This window comes from Corvus hawaiiensis, chromosome 8 (assembly GCF_020740725.1).
Source record: "Corvus hawaiiensis isolate bCorHaw1 chromosome 8, bCorHaw1.pri.cur, whole genome shotgun sequence".
NCBI lineage: Eukaryota > Metazoa > Chordata > Aves > Passeriformes > Corvidae > Corvus > Corvus hawaiiensis.
In genome coordinates this window covers 30,786,396-30,803,359 of record NC_063220.1, presented here as the reverse complement: position 1 = coordinate 30,803,359, position 16,964 = coordinate 30,786,396, and the positions used below count along the sequence as shown (strand labels likewise).

The window sequence follows — 16,964 nt, the reverse complement described above, 5'->3', positions numbered from 1 at the left end:
TGCCTTGCTCCTGGATGGGAACCAAGCCACAATAACGCAGCCATTTACCAAACCCAACAAAGGACATTTATAATTAATTTCATTTGTTACCAAAGGGGAAAGCAACACAGAACTCCCAGTTCATGTGTCATCAGGCTGTCAGCTCATATTTTAGAGTCTTGTCACCTTCTTGAAGGTAGGCAAAAAAACCCTCCTCTAAGTCTGTTGCCTAAGAGAGAGGAGCTGGTTAACTGGGATACAGCAGCGTTTGGTTCTGACACCTAAGGTGGTTGTGTTTTTTTTAAATCTAAATCCAGAGGGAAATTATTCAAGAACAAGCTTCATTTGGCAGAGCTGTGTTAATCTCCAGTTATGCTCAAAAGCTCATCGAGCTACCCATGATTTCTTCAGTGCTTTGAGCAAAGAGTGTTTTAGTAAAGATACACAGTTTACCTGTTTGAAACTTTGAAAGACTGTTTTGTTGACCAAGCAGGCCTGTTTTACCATATAAAATGGATCATAAAAGATGTTGTTGCTGTTGCATGTGTTGTAATTTTAGGTTGAAAATTGTAAGGTTTATTCTCTTTATTTTTTTCCCCTTCTTTCCTCCTTAGGAGTGCCACAGTAAGAGAAAGATATGAAGTATTTTTAATGGAATTCTGCTTTTGATCAAGCTGCTAAAAATGGATGTGAACATTTTCTTCTGTGAGGTAAGTATCGACAGGGAGAAACAGAAGAAAACCTGACTCATTTCACTTACTGTTGCCTGTCACCACTGCTCTTCTGACCAGCAGCTTTTGGTCAGGTATTTTAGAGTTATAGCATCTGTGTCTTGGCAAACTTTGTACCAAAAGTCTTAACTGAAAAGTCACTCAATTAATCGTTCCGTTTACAGGATTAGTCAGCTTTGTTCTGCTATTTCAGCAGATAAAAACAAATGTATAAAGGCTTGGTGTTGCAGGGTTGGTAATGAGCAGCTTCTGCACAGAGTAGCTTTTGACCCAATGTCAAGCTTTTTTTCAAAGCATCAAAGAAAAGGAAGCTGCTAAGTCTGATTTTCAAGAGTGAATACTTACACAGACTAACTGCAGGTGCAGGAAATGAGTGAGATCCTGGGATGAAGAAAGAGTTTGTACCACAAATATGTAGGTACTTTTCCATGCATCCAGGCAGCTTTCTGAGTTCCTGCTCTGTGCAGCCTAGTGAAAAGTGGGGCTGTGGCCAGCCTGAGTTGCAGATGTATATTTATATTGCTTTTGTCAATATCACAGCCAGATCTTCACAGTTCCTGCAGTAAGTTTGTAAGTTAGTAAAACCAAATATGTCCTTAATTTAGGATCATGGGAAAAATCAGGTTGTAAGGAACCTCAGGATATCATAGAGTCAAACCCTCTGCTCACAATTTGGAGTAGTCAACGAATTAGGCCATTTTCACCCACTGGCTTTCTCAGTCTGTTACATGCTCAGAAGTATTAACAAAAGATGGATTTATAGCTTGCCATATGTATTGAATGTACAATATAATAATGCAGATAGGAACATAAGATGCTACTAAAATTTGTCAGAAGGGCGAATGTTTTAATTAAGACAGGATTGCACAGGAATGGTCTGTTTCTCTGAACAAAGGAAACAATAAATCTCTGATGTGTTCATTTCTTGCAATTGCAAATGAAACCTCCACAGGTCAGCTAACTCAGTGACATGCTGACAGTATTTTCAAGACGGGTTCCCTGCAAGAATTACCCCTTCCCAGGCATCTCTGGGGAATCTATTTATTTACTTCCTCCTGTAAGCAAAATTGCTTTCTCATAATAAAAGGAAGGGAAGTGAACACGTTGCTTATCCTGTCTGAAACATGTTACTGAAACATTTCCTCTGAAGTATAAATATTTGTTCATGGGAAAACATAGTGACAATGTGAATAAAAATAAGCATCTTGTCAGGAAGCTTAGGGAGCAGTCTCTCCCCTGGGCTCTAAAAGTAAACACACACCAAGCATCCCTCCTCCCCCCATCATTATGTACTGCCAAGCAGAATATTTTGTGAGCCCTAGGAATAACTACTTCCACTGTTTTGGCCAGGGAGGGTTATACAATGAAAGGGTTAATCCTGTCAGGAGAAAGGCATTTTAGCATTCAGAGCCTCATGGGAGGGTCAGTGAAGTGAAGAGACACTTGGTTTACTTTGGATTTATGCTTATCTCAATGTGCTTTGAATTGATCCCTCAAAATTGGTAATTTAATAGCTTTAATAGTTACATTAGTAATTTAATGAGCCCCTTTCAGGACATCATCAAAGGCAAACATATACTTTGTGAATAAAAATAGAAGTAATTTTATAGGTAATGCAGTTCCTAAAAGCTAGTATACAATATTACACATATGCAAGTTGTGATCGTTGTGAGTTAACCCCAGCCAGGAGCTAAGTACCATGTAGCTGCCTGCTTATATACCCCCAGTACAAAGGAGGGGAAGAGAATCAGAGAAAAGGTAAAGTCCATGGGCTAAGAACTATTTAATAATTGAAATAAAATATAATAATCATTGGAATGAAAAGGGAGACAAAAGGGAGAGAGAAATAAAACCCCAGAAAAACAAGTGATGCACAATACAGTGGCTCACCACGTGCTGGCTGAGGCCCAGCCCAGCCCTGAGCAGCAATTGGCAGCTCCAAGCCAATTCCCCCAATTTATATACTGGGCATGACCTTTTAGGGTATGGAATATCCCTTTGGCCAGTTTGGGTCACCTGTCTTGGCCCTGCTGCCTCTCAGCTTCTGGTGTACCTGCTCAGTGGCAGAGCATGAGGCATTGAAACATCCTCAGTTTGGAGTGAGCGCTACCAAGCAACACCTACATCAGTGTGTCACCAGCATTCTCAGAGTGAGTCCAAAACACAGCACTGTACCAGCAACTAGGAAGAAAATTAACTCTATTCCAGCTGAAACCAGGACAGTGATGCTGTGAATTATTTAATATGCACTGACTGAGAACACTATCAAAAAGTACCTATTGAAAATGGCACACCCAAGAACCCCAATATCTCTTTTCACCTCTGCTCCCAGTGTCAAGTCTTGCTTCCCAGCCTGTTTTAAATTAATTTCTGAGTAACATGTATAGCTAAATTATAGAACAATATTCTCAGAAACTTGCTGTCTCCACACTAGTTCCTGCTGCTTCTCTGATTTGGTCTCACTTCTTAAAGAGAATATATCTACAGGTCTGAAAAGAAGTTAACTTGTGGATTGGTGTGTGCTTGAGTCAGGAAATCCTACATCTCTGAAAGGTGTCTGCAGAGGTGTTATTTACTCCTTAATATCCCAGTCATAGCTTATTTGCTTATGGGCTTCTGTGTCTCTTGAGGCATTATGAGACAAGTAGTAGTAAATTTAGCTCCCTGGGTAAAGAAGCTACTGCTCTCTCAGAGATTACTGTCTTCACAGGCAGTGGAATAAAATAGCTATGTGTGTGATTGCCTCTACAGTGCAATCTGGTACTTGAATTTAGCTGACAATTCAGATTGGTAAATACAAAGTTCTGGACTGTGCAAAGCCAGCAGAGGAGTGTGTGTGTAACAGTAACCTTCAGCAGAATTAAATTTATCAGAGGAAATTTTAAATTTTAAAGCTGCTTGAACTAGTTCTTCTCAGGCTTATGATTGCTTGTGACTGGAGATTAGAAATGTGGGGGACTGCCTTGTGTGGGTGGCTCAGCTGTGAGGGGAAGGGCAGTGTTGCTGTTTGTTGTTTTTAATCTTTATAATTAAATTTATGTTCTCTAGCACTGTTTATTAGACTGTTGAAATCTGTGTTTCTAACTTCATCATGGGATTCCCTGTGCTTTACATAAAGGAGAATGAATGATTTTCACAACACCTATGCAGAATCAGAAAGAATTTGTTATTGTGCTTCTGCATGGGCTCCTAGATGTGCTCAGCATGGGCAGGTGTTCCAGTAATTGTCCTGAGCAACAGGTACAGTTTACACTTGAGATGGATGTACATGTTGGGGCCCTTATGGCTGTCCCATGTTTCAGTTCTTGATTTATGGCTGTTGCTTAACACTTGAACTTCTTGAATTTGGCTCTTCAATTTCAGAGACATCTTTTTGACTGTCATGTGAGTTTATGACAGTGATGTAGATTATTGGTCACTAAATACAGAAGACTATTTCCATAAAATACTTTCCAGTCTTCTAAGGAAAATACCAGTGGGTCAGGCTTTTCTTGAGGCAATCCAGCTGTCTCATTGAATTTCTCCAGGGGTGAATTTTGTTCTTTTCATTCTCTTATGTGTTTGCAACAGTGCTTCCCACTGGCAACACTGTAATTAAGGAACTTTCAGTATTTCTCTTACAATAAGGGTACAATAGTATTTTAGCTGTAGATGTGAATTTCAGCTAGAAGCCTAATGTAAAAAATTGGAATGGTGGAGAAATATTTATCTTCTGTAACAGATGCAGTTTGATGACATTTTATTGGCAATTGCTTCTGTAAATAATTCATACCTTTTCCTGAAAAAATATTTTGGGGATGAGGTGTGGGAGGAATTTAATTCTCTTGAGGATTTTATAATGCTACAAAATGCACCCCGCTCTAGCAATTTTGTCAATATGTATGGGAGTAAATAAAATTAATACCTTTGTATTTCTTCTCTTCTACCTTTAACCGGGAAAAGAACTCTTGCCTGACTCAGAAAAGACTGTAAAAAAGTTTAAAAATAAAATGCTACATGTCTTGCTACTTTAATGAAAGAGAAAAAAAACCCTGCTCATAGAATTCATGATGGTTTGGCAATATGACTTTCGAGCAATGAGTGGATGAGAAATTTCAAGGCATTGGGATATTTTTGATTTTGTTAAAGCTCCCTGAATGGCTGATTAGCTTCAAAACCACTGCTGCTGGTTCTAGTTTGTTTTTAATTTTACAAAGGTATATTCTGTTCCTGACATATTTAAATGCTGCACATATCACTGTATGTGTAATTGGAAAGTGATGTCTTTTTCTAGTATTTTGCAAATTACACAGTATACACACACTCCTTTAAGCCCTCTGATTTGTGCCTAATCTGTAGTTCAAACCTGTAACAATGATACCTTGGCAGGTCCTGGAAGTAGTGTCCTACACCCTCTGTGAAAACTGCAAATATGTGCAAGAAATATGTGATTTCATGGTTGATAGCTTTTGAATGGTAGCATTTAAAAGAACAGAATCCTTCTTGGTAACTATTCCTAATAAGCATAATTAGGGAAGTCTCATCAAGCAGCCTGTGGTGAAACATGCAAACTGTCTTTATTGCCTGCTTCTTGAACTTGGAATCACTCGTGTGTGTTCTCTTGTATGAATCACTTGTGTGCATTCCTCTGCAATTTCTGCAATTACCGTTTTCCTTCAGCTACACCATTTTGCTAGAATTTATAGGAAGTGTTTCAGGGAGTGAAAGATACCCATCAGAACCAATATGGTAATATTCTTTCTGCATATGATTTACAGCCTTAACTCATTGGTGAAACAAAGAAGTGGTAACTAGATTTGTTTAGACATATTGAAGTAAACCACTAAAATACGTGAGTGGTGTTTGGACAGTAGAAACCTCTTGTTGATATAATCCAGTCTAACCCACTGAATTTGTTGTGTTGCAAAAACACAGGCTTTGCAAGGCAGTCTTTGCTAGTGTGACTAAATCATGTCAGTAAACTGGTGTAAGGTGGTGGTAAGAGGCACAAGTTCTTACCTTCCTGGAAAAGCTTTCTCTTTCAAAAAGTGAGTGGTTCCAAGGTATAGAATATGGAGGATGTAACAGTTTGAATTTTAGTCTTGAATGAGTGAAATCCTACAGTGTTATTACTGTGCAGAATCACACTGTTCAAAATGAATGAAGAATTGTACTGTAATCTTGAGGGGGGTTGTAATCCAAATAAGTACACTCTTTGAACAACCTAGTGAAAAAATATCAAAGTTACAGGTGCTTAATTCATTTCTGTTTTGTTTCAGGTACTTTAAGTTACCATCTTTCTAAGGCATGTAGCAACTAATTCTATGGACTTTCTCTTCTTGAATTAGTCCCTGAATTGAAGCCCAGAGGAATCCCTGGAAGACTTTCCCTAACAGTTCCAGTAGGATTTATATCATGCTCTTAAAACCATAATTGGGTCTTACTTTCGTGTCTAGCTCACCATGGGACAGAGGTGCAGAAGAGCAAGTTGTAGCTAATAAGGCTATTTCTCTAAGATCAGTGATGATGAGATTAAGCTGCCTTTGATTCTTCTATTTAATCCTGCTCTGTTGGTTTGACAGCCTATAAAGATCAGGATATGGCTGTTGGCTGCTGTTCCTGTATATAAGCAGTGATTGAGAGACCAGTAAGACTAGGCTTTGGCAACTATGAAAAAGGTGACAAAATCCATTTTGTTTCTCTTCCCCTCACCACCCCTACCCTACATTTTTCAGTTCCTGTAGCTGGAGATCTGTGTTCAAGACTTGTCCTCATGATCTCATTATACCACCAATATAAGCAACTCTGAGCAGGGGTGGCACATTGTTGCAATAATCTCTATTTGTGTATTGCTCCTATCAAATTTCTGCAATCTTTTACCAAAATTTTGGCTTCTAAAATTTGGTCTACGTTTTGTATCCTCCTGCGTGTGAATCTACTAGGCCTTTAATAGGTAATTTATGCAATCCTCAAAAGGCAGAGAGAGCATTTATAATGCTTGGAAGAATAAGGGCTGATCCATTTATGTATGGTTTTTAAAGCTCAATAGATTAGACCTAGAGTGAGAAGCAAAGACACTGTATGTCATTGAAAACCTCCTGTAGTTGTAGTATAACGAGGTTTCAAGTCTCTCAGAAACTCAGTACTCAGAGACAAGTGAATTTTGACTAATCTACATAGAGATGGAGACTGACAGCTAGCCACAAGGTCAGACAGACAGAAAATCTTCCCCTGCTGACTGTTTGCTATGACTCTTATTTTGTTCCACAAAGGATTTCTTTCCATTCCATTAACATCTGATTAGATGGCAGAAACATTTTAAGAAGCTCTGAACAGTTATGCAGATACCAGCACTATTACTTCCAGATTCATTCCCTTGCCAAACAGCAAAATGACACAGTCAAGAACAAATCCTCCTACTAGTCAGTGTTTCCTATTTAGTTTTTGTTTGGAACTGTTGTTATAAGCTGATTAAATCTTTTGTATCCATGTTGCAGTTCTGAGGAGCTAGAAGTGTGGAATATAGCAAATACAAGCTGTTGCAAAATTGCTCCCATTAGAAAAGATTACACACGTGATACAAAACTTTGCCCTAGAACCAATTCTTGATACAGCCTTGTCCTCTCTGGGTTGTGAATGCAGTGAGCCATAACTCTGCCACTTCTTCCCTTGGGAGACTCTTATGTAACTGCTCAAGCTGTTTCTCTTGCTGTTCTTCATATTAAGCCAAAATTTTGTTTTGCTTAATTGTATCCTGGTACACCTAACATTGCAAACTGGGACTGTTCGAGTGAATCCACTCCCTTTTAAGACCCAACCACGCAGTCTGTAGAAAGAGAAGTGCAGCAGTGAAGGCAGTATTGGAGTTTAAGGGGTCACGAGAGACTATGACAGCACAAGTGAACAGGCTGGGACATACCTGGCTCAGCTGAGCGCCCTTCCAGCAGCGGGGCTCACCCATGGCCGGGGCTGCCTGAGGTTGAGTGCAGCGGGGAGGGTGAGGGCAGGGCTTATTCCCCTCTGCCTGGCACTTGGTAGGTGGCTTCTGAGGAACTGTGCTCAGTTTCAGGCTTCACAGCTCAGAAGAGAGATTGACCAACTGAAGAGAGTGCAACCAAGGGCCACTAATACTGTGGGGAAACTGAAACATGAGATGTACAGAGACACTGAGGGAGCTGCTTACCTGGCCTGGAGAAGAGAAGGTTAAGAGGGCATCTAATTACTGCTTCAGGTACTCACAAGAGGTTATGGGGAAACCAGATCCTCTCACCGTTGTGCAACAAAAGGACAAAAGGCAGCAGTCACAAGTAGCAATAAGGTGGGTGTAAAGAAAAACATTTTCTCACTGGCTGTAAAAAAAGCCATTTTCATAGTGAGTGGCTAAGCAATGGAACAGGTGGATTGGAGAATGTGAACTGACTGTCCTTAACCTGATCAAGCTTTGAAGTTAGCTGTGCATTGAGGAGGAGGTTGGACTAGATGACCTCTGGAGGACTCTTCCCACCTAAATTGATATTCTGTTTTGGGGTGAGGCGGAGAGAATCAGGGTCTCATAATTAACAGATTAAATATGGAAGCAGGGAAATGCAAAAGTCAATTTCCTACGCATAATTAGACAGAAAACTAAAGCGTTGTTGAAATATAACCATCTGAAAAAAAATGTAGATATTGAATTTTTATTCCTAATTATAAGTATTGGCATTTTCCTTCTGTAAACGGTTCCTTTCCTGTTTATTCAGCTGTTCAAAATGTATGCCTATATTAAGCCTTCTATATCCCTTTTCTAGTGAAAAAGAATGGGGAAATATAATTCATAAGGCAAACCACTGGTGCTCTATATCATCCACAGAATGCTCTAATAAAATCTGGTGCACTGCGGGCTTCTTAAGCAATTATGGTCTTGCACTATATTTAGCATTCAATGAATAACTGCAAAAAACCCCTAACAAATACATGCATACGTTAGTGTCTAATGAACCCAGTGAAGGTATCATTGTGTGTGTTACATGTCTCCATCTCTGAGCATTACAACAAATGTGGGATTGTAGGAAAAGGGATGAAACCGGCCGAATCAATTTGCATTGCTGGCTGAGAGTAGATGCTGACATCACTAAATAGAGACACCTTACGTCAAATGCTAACCAAAGAGAAGGACAGACTGGGCACAACGTACAATAGTTTTGAAAAGAGAGCTAATTAGGAATGATTGAGCATTTGGCAAGGGTACATTGCAGCCCTGAATGCAAACCTTTTAATACCAAAATTATATTGACAGGAAACGAGTTGAATTTTATTTCAATGTTTATAGAATATGTTCTTACATAGTTCTATTCAAGGCATTTGTTCTCTTTATGAATTTTTTATGGATAAAATCTAATGAAATATATCCTAATCTATTACAAAAGTAGTTAGAAATTATTTTGATCTACCCATATCATAACAGTCTCTAAGCCTAATTGCGGGGAAAAGTAGACTTCAATGACAGGAGCTGGGTGGTTCTGCTATTTTAATTCACGTGCTACCAGTTGGCTGAGACTACATATATCGCATACAATGGGTGGATGGTGAAGTCCTTAACTGAAGTACCACGTTTCCTTATTTTGGTTGTACAACATTCACTCATGTTTTCTTTGTATTGTTGAAAGCAAATTTCCTGGACTGTAGAGAGCACCTTCTGTCCCTGTGAGATTGCCACATGCAATGTGGAGCCCATACAGGACAATTTAACTTACTTTGTTTTACTTAATTCCTTGTGCATTTATATTATTTCCACTAACGATTTTTTAATCTAAACATGCTCCTAAAATCTTTTAATATGAAAGGCCCCTGCATTCAGGGATAAGGGAGAGAGAGAAACTCTAGGATGTCCTATACTATTGAGTTTTGGTTTTGGACAGTCCCAGGCAGTCTTTGGAATGTCAGACTTGCCCTCTTTTAGTGAATAAGCTCAGTTCGGTAACTGTTGCTGCTGAGTCTTGTTGGTGGAGCATATCATAGGAAACTGCATTTGTGCTTAGTTGTTACTACCTAAAGGAGAAGGGAAATAATCTCAGTTGTCCTGAATTAAAAGCTTGAGTGGGTCCTCAGAGGGAGCAAAGAGCCACGTCACTACATTTCTTTTCTTTTTTTTTTTTTTTAAGCAGACCGTACCTCTACTACAAGGAAGAACCTCTTGCTTCCACATAGCCCTTGGATCTGGGATGTTGACTTTGATAAACAGAAATATAAAATCTAAACCCCAGAGTTACAATGCTTAGACTATTATCCTCCTACAGACAGAGCAGACTTAGATTATGACGGGGTGGTAAGAAGCGTGGGCTAGTCCATTTCCTCCCCTTCCAGAAGAGTTTTGTCAAAGAAGCTGAGCCAAGTGCTTGTAGTCCCTTCTTCCTGCGCTTCCTGTTATCCTTGACTGGTATTTTTTCAACCTGTCTCTTCCTGAGCCTTTCTCTGGTGTCTGGGGAGTGCAGAGGATGGAAGGGCCTGAGGGCTCTGAGCTTCAGCATTTCTGAGCTGGTAGAAAGTTCCTTAAGGAGTTCTGCTAACACTGTGTGTCAGAGCAGCCTCTGGAGTTAAACCAACTCTCAAGATCCAGAAGTAGAAAGGTTATTTGTAAGCTCAGTTGCAGTCTATGCACAACTGATGCTCTCTCCTGATGTTTTTAATCATCTGAGAAATAAAGTCTCAAAACCAAAAGGTTAGTTTAGCCCCAGAGTAACAAATAATATATTTGAGCATATGGGGATGTGAATTTACATTTGTGCTTTCAAATGGATTTTTTAATTTAGCAAAACTAAGATAATTCTAAGTAGAATTCTCTGTGGGAGTAAATGCATTTTTAAATTATTATTTTAGTCTTTTTTTATCCAGTTGTTCTCTCAGCTGTGAGATAAGTGTTTAAAGCACATAACGGAGCTGCAGTGACGGAGCTCACTTGGCAGCCCATAAACATGTTTTGGAAAGCTGTATTGACTTGACAAAAGCAGACTCTGTGGTTGCTACCATGCTACCATGGTCCAATGCCATGTCCTTTAGGATTGCTTGCAAAGATAGAGCTTATTCCCTTCTCCCTTTCCCTCTAGCTGTTATTCCTCCCTGAAAACAAACAAATGAAAATGAAAAATCCAAGCTGGCTACCTGGAATACTTAAACATCTAATTGAGTAAAACTTTACCATTCATGTATTTTTAATGCTTATGCAAAGTCAGTGGGAATACTTGTGGTTTGTTACTGTGCTTTCTTGTACCAAAGCCTAGAAACTGTCAGTTGCTCTACACTCTATTAGAGATGCATTCCAACCACTTCTCCATGTGTCACTCAAGTTTATGGTCAAAACTCAACTGTTTTAAAACTTTGGGAAAATGTAAATACGCTTCAATACAGGATTATGTATCAGAAAACAGAGAACTTCTGGTTGTCCTGGGGTTTTATTCTATACTTTGCTGGAAAAGCTGCAATCTGAATTATGTAAGAAGTTTTACATTTGTGGTGGGAAAGGACTGAATGGTAAAAGTTGCTGTAGATGATCATTAAAATGGAAAGGATATAGTAGCATGTACCTATTTCCACAGCAGCAGAAGCCTTTATCACCCTTTGATGAAACAGGGAAATAGAGAGAAACTTGAGAACTTTTCTTTATCCTGATCAAAAGCAGGCTCTCTTTCTCTTTTTCCCCTTTTAACCTCCTGACTAATCTTTGTCATTGCTGTGTTCTGCTAAATTTACTATTGTGCACTAAAAATAACACTTTCTTCCTGTCCTCTTCCCTTTTTTCTGTACAAAAGCTCTGTAAAAAACTGGCAATCAGATCTAAAGGTTTGTGGGGTTTTTATTGGCTTGGTTTGGTTTTTTTTTTAATTGCAGTCCAATACTTCTTGAGTCAGTATCACGACAAGTCTAGTTGCTTTGTATCAGTTTTCTCTCATGTGTTGCTAACTTCCTGTTCTCACATTAACACTCATTGTTTGTAGCAGTGATGGTCTAAGTATTTTTAATAGAGACATGGGTTCTAGCTCTGATTTGTCTTCAAAAAGTGATCATTTAGACTGTAGAAAAAAGGTACCAATAAAGAATTAAAAATTGCCATACTGAAACAGTTCAGTAAAAGGAATTCCTTTCATATAACACTGCTTTGCTCAGCCTCCTGAATTGAGTGGGATGAACATGAGTTTTTTTGTTTTCCTAAAAATTGTGTGTCTGAGAAACAAGTGAATACATGGGGTTGTTGTTCTTGCACAGAATGAAAATTTTTAGCCCTCCTCTGTAGAGAAGTTCCCATAGAACTTAAAACTTAAAAACCAGAAGGTTATTATACTATACATTTTAAATCTGTTGACTTTTTTTTTTACTTTTTGTTGCCTGCATTATCAACTTGATATTTCTTTGCTTGTAAGTAGATGTCTGAGTGAGAGTTGTTTTAGTTTCTGATGCATTCGTCTTGTCCATCCAAACTGTGCAAAGCTAGGAGAGTAACACTTAGTATTTGCCATGATGCAAGTTGTTCTTCTGCCCCTATTAGCCTCCTTTTATATGAAGTGCAAACTGTAATTTGTCCTGACATAGATGTACTCAACTGAAAATTGTTGCAGTCTGACCTGGTTAATGTGAGTTTGGCTTCTGGGTATTTGAAAAATGTAAGTAATTGACTATAACCAAATGCAGTTGGATACTGTTAACCTGTTATTGGTACAGTTAACTGTTCTTGTAAGTGGGGTTTTAAACAACTTTATAATGTTTTCCAACAAATTACTGTCTTAATGCTATGAGACTCTGCAATGTGTGAGTCCAGGTTGCTGTAAGAGAATATTTTTTGAATAGTGACTGTTTTTAAAATAGTCACAGCTATGTCAAAAACTGTCCTTAGCTGCAGCAGTTGTGCCCATGTCCCATATTGGTTAGCGACAGTTTTGTTGATGTCAAGTGGTAAAAGAAGAGCCAGAGACTGCTGTTTTAGCAGGGAGCCAGGTCTGGATTGTAACACACAGGGCCTTGAGCTGTTTTCACTGGTTTGAAAATGCCAAGTCTAGATTGTCACTATAAGAGAAGGGGAGGTTGTGGTTTAATTATGATGTGTGTGTTTTACAAGAAGGCTTCAAACAGTGAAAATGGAGACAAGTGATTTCAAAAGATAGCAGCAGCACCTGCAATAAGAGATTGCGTGCCCAATGTAGGGCATCATCCAGGGAGGCCTTCAGGACCTTTGCACTGTGTATGCATTAACAGTATTTGCAGTGTATACGTACAAAGACTGCATATGGAGGGTGTTGCTCTGTTTTCAAGTTGTTTCGTGTTCGAGTTTTTCCCGTGCGAGGCCGTGGCAGAAAGTCTCCGCTGCGGGCCGTGGGGCAGCGGATGCGCCCGGCGTTCCCCGCTGCGGGCCGTGGGGCAGGAGAAGGATGCGCCCGGCGTTCCCCGCTGCGGGCCGTGGGGCAGGAGAAGGATGCGCCCGGCGTTCGCCGCTGCGGGCCGTGGGGCACGGGCGGGATGCGCCCGGCGTTCGCGGCTGCGGGCCGTGGGGCACGGGCGGGATGCGCTCGGAGCTGCCCCGCTGCGGGCCGTGGGTCGCTCCGCCGGGCGAGCGGGCGGGCGGGGGCAGCTTCATCCGCCGCCCCTTTACGCGCGGCCGCGGTTTCATGAATGAAATCCAATCGCCGCGCTAAAAATAGACGGCGGGGCTGGCGCGTCACGGCTGCCGCCGGCCCCGCCGCCGCCCGAGTCAGCGCCGCGGGGCGGGCCGGGCCGGGCCGGGCCGGGCGGGGACCCCGCCGCGGGGCCGGCCGGGCGGAGCAGCGCCGGCGGCGATGCTGCCTCCCTGCCGAGCCGCGCCGGCTCCGGGCGCTGCCCCGCCGCCGTGAGGAGCAGCGGGAAGGGGGCGCGGCGGCGGCAGCAGCCGCCACCCCCTCCGGTGCCGCGGGGCCGGGGCCAGCCCCGCTGCGCGCACGCCGGCTGCCGGGCATCCCCCTTCCCGGGTAGGTCCCGCGTCGCCCGGGCGCGATCGTGCTCCGAGCTGCCGATGTGCGGCTCCGCAGGGGGCGGGTGGCGGCGCCCCGCGCGTCCCGTTTGCCCGCAGGTGCGCTCCCGCCTCGTCGGGAGACAGCGGGACGTGGTGGCATCCTCCCCTCCTCAGAGGGCAGAGAGGGCTGAGTCCCTGATGAAGCAGATCTGTCTGTCTTCCTTTTCCAGCGAGGCCACGAGGTGCGAGGCAAAAATAGAGGGGTATGATGTGTACGGGAAGCACAAACCTCCTGCCGCTTGGTACCTCTGAGTGTCATTTAGTAAAAACCCGAAGGATTTCTTTCCCCCTCTCTTTTCCCCCACCTATTTCTTTCCCCCTGCTGTGTCTGTGGAGTCTGTTGTGAGCTGCTGTGACAACAGCGGGAGGCTGTTGGGGGGTCTTGCGGCACAGATCATCAGGTGTCTATGTCGGGACCTATTTGTGGGCCATAGAAAGGGGCTGCAGAGACAAACGGTAGTAGACTTTTATTTTGTTTAGTCAACCTTTAGTGGGTACTGTGGCATCCAACATCTAGAGCAAAGAGAAATCAGTCACTGGACATACCGAGGCAGACTAGGTGGAGAGCTCCAAGTTGCCGTCTATTGGTCAAGGCACTACTCTGAAGGCAATATACTTGTTTAAAAAATGATAATAATAAAAGAAAGCCCTTGAGGCTCTGCATATGGTCACAGCAAGAGCAAGGAAGTGATGCCAGAATAGTCTCAATGACTTTGTTCATCCTCAGTTTGTGTACTATTTCAGGACACACAGCTGACTTGAAGCCAAATGTTCAGCTTGAGCTGTAATAGAAGCTGAGGTGGAAATTAGCTTTTCCAGTGTGCTTAAGGGGAGTCCTTTAGCTGGTGGTCTTTCTAGGCAAAAATAATGCATATGTGGAGAAACCCACCATTGTTAGGACTACATTGAAGAGTTGTCATGACTGCTCAGTGTAAGCAGCAATTGAATGGCACATCTTTCAGTAAGGGGTGTATTTCAGGATCAGGAGTCACACTACCTGGAAATGGAATGCCTTAATTTCTTTTCAGTATTTTTCTGAGGTCCTCTTACATTAGGATATGGTTTTCTTTCTATGCATGTTGCATTTGTACACCTGATTCTATGTCTCAGATATACAATGTATCTACACAATGTAACAGAAGGAAAAAATTTGAGTTCAGTATTTGTACTAGGGTTCTTTATCTAAGTGACATAATACTTAAGGAGCATAAGATCTGGGACAGGCTCAGATACACAGAAGTATTTTTATCCAAGAAGAAATAAACATCAATTTTAGCTCTGGGGAGCTTTCTAAAACTCCTGCCCTTTTAAAACTCCAAGCTTCATAAATAACTGTAAAGCATTAGGCTGAGAGGAAGAACTGATCACTTGACCAGTAAATCCTGATGTTTGATTCTTTACTAATACATTTTATTTGCTGGAAAAATGCTTAAGTCCTCTATCCAGATGTTACCCTGTGCTGAAGGAGTCAAAAGGACAGACGAGCCTTGAAGGAGGAGAAGTAAAGGAGCAACAGGTGTTTGACATGCTCCTCCCTTGCTGCCTTCTATGCTGCCAGAGAAGTATACAAACACTGTAGAGCAAAGTATGTGCTTGGGAAGGAGGAAAAGGAAAAGCTGAGGCGTCCTTGCTGCATACAGCAGACTTGCAGAGCAGCTCAGAAACTGAGTGAATGTACCCTTGGATCACTGATTGGGTTTCCATAAAAGAGCTCAAAACTTAGTGCTGAAGGAGTGAGTATTGCATGAGCTACAACTGGTGCCCCTGCAGTGCAGAGCTGGGGCTCTTTGGCATTACAGACAGGTCATGAAATAAGAGTATGGATTCCCTTTGCTTCCCATCCAACACCATTCTGCTTTTCTGTTTTCCTCTTCTTTCTGTCTGACCTGAGACACAAGACAGCAATTTCTTTCTTCTTTTTAAATTATTTTTTTCTTTACAAATGATCTCTGTGTGGCACTAGACATGACAAGTAAACCCTACATCTATGTGCCTCCTGCTGATGTTGCTGGATTTGCATTTGAGACATAAGTGCAGAACTTGACCAATGATCTGAAAATAGCATTTACCTGGTCTGCCATCCTGAAGTGTTTGCTATTCCAGTCACTGTTTAGGTCCTTGGGTGGGTTTTTCCTGCTGTCGTTATGAGCTCTTACTCTCCTTTGGTAGTTTCCTTGTGGTAATAATGTCTGGGAATGAATAAAATCACATATAATGTCTTTCTAAGATGACTGATTAACAAAGAAGAGAATGCATAAGAATTGTCATATAAAGTTCAAGAAGCAAGAGCCTGATTCTATCTTTTGGAAAGAGAACAGAAAGTGAATTCAACATCTCTCTGTGCTAGAAGATCACCAGTGTCTCTGGAATATTCTTTGTTTGTAGCTCTAGCAAAGCTTGATAAATATTTACCCCACAGAAATACACAAATGTTGTGAGAATGCCTTATTTGGTGATTATTGTTGTTACCCCTTCAGTACTGTTGGGAACGCTGCTTAGGAACAGCATACAGTGTCAACACGTGCTTTAAGTGGGTACAATCACTAACAACCTCTGCTACAGTATCAGAAGTTTAATACTGCACGAGCAGCTTAATTGCACAAGAGTAAAATCAGGTGTTTCATGGAGTTTCTTACCATGAGACTTAGTAGTGTTGAGTCAGGCTTTTCCTGTTGCTGGTTTTTCCAGCAACCCATCTTCTTTTAAGCTTTGAGTTTTATATGTTATCCCAGATAATCTTGGGCATGGCAGTCGCTAAGGATTCAGCTGCAGCTTTGCCCTGGTTATGTTGATCCAAATACCAAAGCAGGAGTCAGAGCACCTGATGCTCTATATACTTTGATGGATCATGTGATGCAGTAGCTGGGGACCTGGGAATGAAAAAAATTGCTGCTGAGAACCCAGTGTCCACAATGCACACGGCTCAGGGACAAAGGGTGTTATTTCAGACTCTCTTTGAGTTGGTCCCATGGACTGAATGCTTACTTATCACTGGGGGGTGGCACACCTTCCCCTTCAGAATTCAGTTTGTGCACTCTGGCTGCACCTGATGTGAACCAAAGCATGGAATGTTTGCTTCAAAAATGTATTCTTGAGCTGACTTAAAATGCTATTAGCGGTGCACCCTTATTCAGCTCCTGCAGCATAATCTTTTGTTGCAGAAGGAGGACTAATCTGAGGACTTTGTGCATTTTATGGGTGGCTGCTTTAAAAAGTGCCAGCTGTTTGGTGATGGTTATCACCATCAATGGATATTGTCCATT

The 16,964-nt window shown here is 41.6% G+C and overlaps 1 protein-coding gene across 5 annotated transcripts in view; it reads left to right on the top strand.

The window, feature by feature from the left end:
* RHOBTB1 (Rho related BTB domain containing 1) overlaps positions 1–16,964 on the top strand; it is a 52,948-nt gene that overhangs the window by 4,028 nt on the left and 31,956 nt on the right. For 3 of the 5 annotated variants that reach the window (XM_048311561.1, XM_048311562.1, XM_048311565.1), the window contains exon 2: positions 594–689. The gene's annotated coding sequence lies outside the window, so the exon portion shown is untranslated. Of the gene's footprint in view, positions 1–593; positions 690–5,968; positions 8,008–13,582; positions 13,658–16,964 lie in introns of those variants that run through there. The other 2 variants (XM_048311563.1, XM_048311564.1) reach the window with 2 other exon arrangements.